Below are 6,290 nucleotides of genomic sequence, written 5' to 3' on the forward strand. Positions count from 1 at the left end.
ATGGACCATCATCCATCATCATCTCTAAACAAATAGCAAGCACAAGCAGAGGAACTCAACATTATGATAAGAACGATAATCACTAAGTTGGCAGTTTTATTAGGTACAACGAGCTAAAACAAATGCAGTAATATAAATACAACAGTCCTGCACTAAACATTCCTTCACTGTGGTTATGATGTTGAGTTAGTGTTGAGACTGTTTAAGAGACGTGTTGACTCAGCTGTGTCAAGTCAAGTCAGTTTTATTTATATAGCGCTAATTCACAACAGAAGTTATCTTGAGGCACTGTACATATAGAGCAGGTCTACACCGTGCTCTTTATCTTATACAATTTACAGAGAGAAACCCAACAGATCCACCATGAGCAGCACTAGGCAACTGTGACAAGGAAAAACTTCCTTTAAGAGGCAGAAACCTCGAGCAGAACCAGACTCAGGGTGGGCGGCCATCTGCCTCGACCGGTTGGGTTTAGACAGAGAGAGGAGGGTGGAGGGATGGGGTAAGAGAAAGATAACATTGCAGATACACAGACTAAGTCAAAATGTAAATAGTAATAATAATAATAATAATTATTATTATTATTATAGCCAAAGGAATCATAATGACAAAACTGTGAAACATTAATAGCCCTAACACTATCACTAACACTAATAAATGTTTAATTATTGTTGCATCATGGGCTGAGCTGGATCATGGGAGCAGCAGGAGACTCTCCAGCTCTGGAGGCAGAACCCTGCAGTAAGAGACAGTAGCAGAGAGAGAGAGAGAAGCACAGCCTGGGCACTGATGTGCTTGAGGGAAGAAACACACAGTTAGAGTGATGCAACGATATTAAGACGGTTTATAGTAATCTCGTTAGCAGGACATCATGGACAACATTTAAGAACTACTAAGCTTAACTGATGCATTGAGACTGACCCAACCCGCCAAAGGAAAAATAGTAACATGAAATAGGAACCAGAATAATGTGCTAGTTAAAAGTTAAGGCATAAAGATGAGTTTTTAGTTTGATTTAAAGGCCTCAACTGAGTCAGCCTGTCTAATATCAATAGAGAGGTTGTTCCAGAGGAAGGGGGCTCGATAAGAGAAGCCTGCTGACTTCTTTTAACTCTGGGGACAGCATAGTGGTCATTTTGGAGCATGGAGTGTGTGTTGCTGTTGACTTGTGCTGCATGATACAGAGAGGTGTGCCTGTTTGCCTACCTTCACTGCTGTAAATGGATGGACACAATAATAGAAACACTTGTCAGTGTAACACAGTGAGTTCAACAACAGCACATGTGATGTACTCAAGTCAAATTTAGCAGTACTTGTGCTTGAGTAATTGCCTTTTTTTCTACTTTGTTCTTAAAGACTACATTACTACAACATCTCAGACTTTTTACTTCACTACACTTATTTTACAGTTGTAATTACCATGTACAAATTGGAGCCACCTGTCCTGTATCAGATGTATCTGTGTTGTTAGTTACAGCAAAGAGAGCACTCTCCTGAATACAGATTTGTATCACAGGACTTTTTGTTGTCTGTTGTTTTTTCCTCTTTTCTACTCCATCAATCATCACACAACCTCTCCAATTTATCTTGTGACTTTTGTGCTGTACTTTTGCTTGAGGACTTTGTGTTATTTACGTAAATAATCAGAGTACCTCTGTCATGTCAGCCACCTCTGCCTGTAGTTGCTCCCTCTCATTAACATCCTCTGTCGTTGCAGACTTTGTCAGTCTTACTTGTCCTGCAGTTACCTCAGTGTTCCTGCCACCTGCCTCACCTGGCCTCCCCGCCCATGTGCACGTGTTGCTCATTGCCTGATTAAACTCTTAGCATGTAACTGCTGTTTTTGAATGACTGAACTCCCTCGGTGTAGTCTTCTAGCTCCCTTGGGATATGAAATAAAACAAAGGTCCACATTCATCTATTTCGCTAGTACGCCTACATAATAGAGGATAACGTGACTCATTGTTTCATCAACAATCTTTATTCTTCATTTAAAAAATAATCTTTGCGGCAACACAAAAGACAACCCTTTTATCAAACTTTATATCACAAATGATTATATGTTTCTTTAGAGTCAGCCAGTGATTAGACAGTACAGCACATTCCCAAAACAACATGCACCAGCAATGATGGTCACACATAATTCATAACCACATTAATATACAGTCTATATCATAATAATAACAGCACAATTTCAAAACAAATGACATTTGCATTGCAAGCATTTGGACTGCAAGAAACAAAAAGTATATTTGCTCAGAAAAGTAAGATGTTTCAGATGACTACATACACAAACAGAAGAGGTTTCCTTTATGAATGACAGGCATGAATGACAATTTTAGTTGCCACAGTTCATTGCTGGCAACCAAAAATATCTAACGTTTTTTATAATTTGATCCAAAGTTTTATATATATATATATATATATATATTTATATAAAACCCTAACCCTAACCCATATACACACACGCACACACACACACACACACATATATATATATACATATATATACTCACATGTATATAAATGTACAGACTCAGCATTTAGCTTATTAATAAGTTATAGATTTTATTTATTTGTTCAAAAACATTTACTGTATTAAGGTTCTAATAATAAGTGCAGTTGCAGTCATATGGCTTTGCTCCACGTGTCTGCTCACATTATTTGTCCATTGTTTTAACATTACAATGTTACATTAAAAGGAGGATACATATGAAAGTGATGTACAGTACACAGCCACTCCCTCACTAACTGCTCCTGATGAAGTAAACCACCACTTCAATCCAAAATCCCTTCACTGTGTGTGGAGTTAAGCTAATTTATTTCCAGTGATGTGATGTAAATAAAGGGTTAATCAGGCTGAAGGTTTGAATGACTGTCACCTGAACCAATACATGAAAGCACCAGGCTGACATCAAATTCATCACTGTGTCTCTGTCAGACCCATGCTAATACTCAAGTGTACATTCTGATAATTAGTCAGAGATACAGCTGCATTATTCAATGTAGATAATTATATTTCATATTAATCCATTTGTGCAGGATGTTCAGTATGAGTAAATAAGCTAAATATTATTAGTATTTTAAAAATGCTTCTGCCATTTACTGATGTAAGTTGCTGTGGTTATTAAATGGACTGTACTTTTCTAGCCACTCAAAGCACATTCACCCCATTCACACACACGAGAGGCAATTTGGGGTTCAGTATCTTGCCCAAGGATACTTCGGCAAGGAGGAGCCAGGAATCGAACCACCGACCTTCTGATTGGTGGACGACTGCTGTGCCTCCTGAGCCACAGCCGCCCCGTTATTGAGTGTTTGCCTGTGGTCTCCTCTGTGAATGAGATCCATAGTTTTTCTGTAATGGTTTATAAATACTATAGATTAAATGTTTCTTCCACAAATTCCACAGATTTTTTCACAGCTTTCCCATCTAACTCACTAATGTCATTTTCTTATAGAGCTTGATCATTCTCAGAATTGAGGATTAAGGCAAACATTGGACTACCCAGCTCTGGGTTAAACAGATACTTTACATCCATTCTTTTTTTGGTTTCATTTTGGGTCTGTTTTGGGAGAGCTTCACAATGAAAGCACTTAATGCAAAACATTTTAGATTTCCAGAATATTCCAGAAACTACACTTCCAGTGTGCCTTAAAACTCGATGTGAGGTTTTATCATTAATATAAGGAAGTCAAATAATATAATGATGCTGCCCTTTGAAGGAGCTCTGAAAAATCTGCATGAGAATAGAACAGAGAATATGCTATAATGTACAATATGTATGCTTGAATGTATATAATTGGATGTTACTAATCAGCTGGTAGCTAAACAGCTAATGAATAAACCAGTGATTATGAAGCATGAATGACGCAGCTGATGTGAGAAAGTCTAAGTCTCACCTGAAGTTTCCTGTCAGTTTAGAGGTTATCCAGTTTTCATGTTCTCCTTTTAAAGTCATGTTCATTCCCTATAATTACATAACATACCATCTGCTTATTATGTACTTGAGACAAGGATATGAATTTTGCCAGTTCTTTTTTCACGTATTGGTTCAGGTGACCAATGATCTACTGACTAATTATGAATATAGGCCTTTGTTGAGTGGACTCTGCAAAGCTGTTGTTTCTGTGAATCTCTGCAGTAAGTAGTAAGTAAGTGCAGTTACTCTGTCAGACAAATAATTTGTCAAGGCTGACAAGACCACAGGATGTTAGTGGAGACCTGGACTCAGCCTGTGAGCAGAATGGAAACGTCCCTTCTGTGAAGTCAGTGAATGACAGCAGGTCTGGTGCTGAACAGACTGAGGCTGAAGGGACTGATGAGAGAGACACAGACAGAGTCAGCGTTAGAGAGGGAGAGGAATACTTCTTGGATTTTATTGATTCATACTGAGGCTCTTTCTGTATATTTAACCTTGTGGACAACATGAGAAAAAATAAGGCATTCATGTCTGCGCACTGGTGTTATCACAAAGTCACACTGTCAGTCACCTGTTCAGACTGTACAGTTTCGAACCAGCTGACTGAACTGCGTCTTAAAAATACCTTTTAAAACACAGGGACTCACCTCTTGATCTGTGTGATGGAGGAGGAGGAGCTTCGTACCAGCTTCTTAGAAGAGGAGGAAGAGGAGGAGAAGGAGAGGGGGACTTTAGTGGACTTAGGCGGTGGGAGGATGGAGCAGTGAGACGTCTTGGACAGGTTTAACCTGAACAAGAGACAAAGAGGAAACATTAAATGCAATACAATCTTTTGACAGCAAAATGTAACATTTTGATTGGAGACTTTGAGCAAACAAGAATGAGGATGAATAAATATCATCACATAATATGACACACACAGTATATGCTGCATGAAAGTAACATACATACAAAACATGAATAACCTGTATACTGTATGTAAATAACAAGGGAATACACCTGTGTGGACCAGCACAGCTATAAGCACTTCTGATTTCCAAAGTGGTTCGGACAACTTGTCTTACAGACTAGTCCTGATGCAACATAAACCAGCTCCTACTGCATCCTGTGACACTGCTTGTGCTGTGTGCAGCATGAAATCAGATCACACTGGCTCAGGACAAGATGGAGAGAGACTGATCGCTGACTGAGTTCTTCATTAAATCAAAGTGAGTTTGTTTGGCTGTGATGTTGGCCTTCTGTTGTATTTTTGACACAGAGGCTGCCTAATGAATGAGACTTGCATGAAACCACACTTCAGCATGGACTGAAATCTAAAGCTTGCAACTTTATATCAATGGATTATGAATGAGTGAATGAATTAGATGAACCTCCACTTTTTAGAACACTGCACTGACCTACAATCTCTCCCTGGGCAACTGTCCTAACCTCAGAGGAATTGTTTAACATTTTAAAATCTGTCACTTTCCCCCCCAGTAATAAGATAAGAAGATCAATACCACTCACATGTAAATAGGAAGCTACATTGTTATCTTAGATTAGCACAAAGACTGGAAACAGGGGGGCACTGCTGCCATGGCTCTGTTCAGAAGGTAAAGAAAGCAAATAAGTTAAATGTCTAATATATGCCTAGCTCAAACCAGAACAGTTACCTTAACCACAAACCAACACATAACCCTGAAATGTAATGGTTCACCATTCTCTCTCTCACACACACACACACACACACACACCTACACAGCAGTGTACCTTGAGGAGGATGAGACTGATCTCGGTGGTCGCTTTCCCTTCAGTGCTCTCAGTTTGTCTCCCTGAGTCAGACTGCTGTCCTTGCAGTTATTCTACACACAGACAAACAGACGGGGGTGAGGAGAGAGAGAATTGTCAGTTTGTGATCAAATGGTAAATCAAATTTAAAAGGAGCGATAATAACGATACCAGAAAGTTCCTCCCCTAACCTCGTCTAAGCTGTATGATTTGTAGAGAGTGGTGTTGATTGACAGATCGTCCATGCTTGAGAGTAGGCGGGACATGGTTTCCTGTTTCCCTCCCTCTGAGTCAGGGCTGTGAAGCTGCTGTTGCTGACACTGCTGTAGCTGCTGCCGCCGACTCAGTCTTTTGTTGAACCAGTTTCTGTTTGGAGCGATAGACGTCACCCTGGACCCACAAACTGTACTGTTTCCTACACACACATGGAGGACACACACACTGCATAGTCAGCCTGCCTGCGTCAGGTATGGTTGCTGGAAGAAAATCTCTTCTGTGCACAATAACTGATGACAGAAATAAAATGTAGAGCTATCTCCTCTGCATCCAAAAACACTCAAAACATCCTTAGAAACACTCAATTTCAGTAGTTTTTTAATC

Source organism: Lates calcarifer, unplaced genomic scaffold (assembly GCF_001640805.2).
Source record: "Lates calcarifer isolate ASB-BC8 unplaced genomic scaffold, TLL_Latcal_v3 _unitig_517_quiver_1875, whole genome shotgun sequence".
NCBI lineage: Eukaryota > Metazoa > Chordata > Actinopteri > Centropomidae > Lates > Lates calcarifer.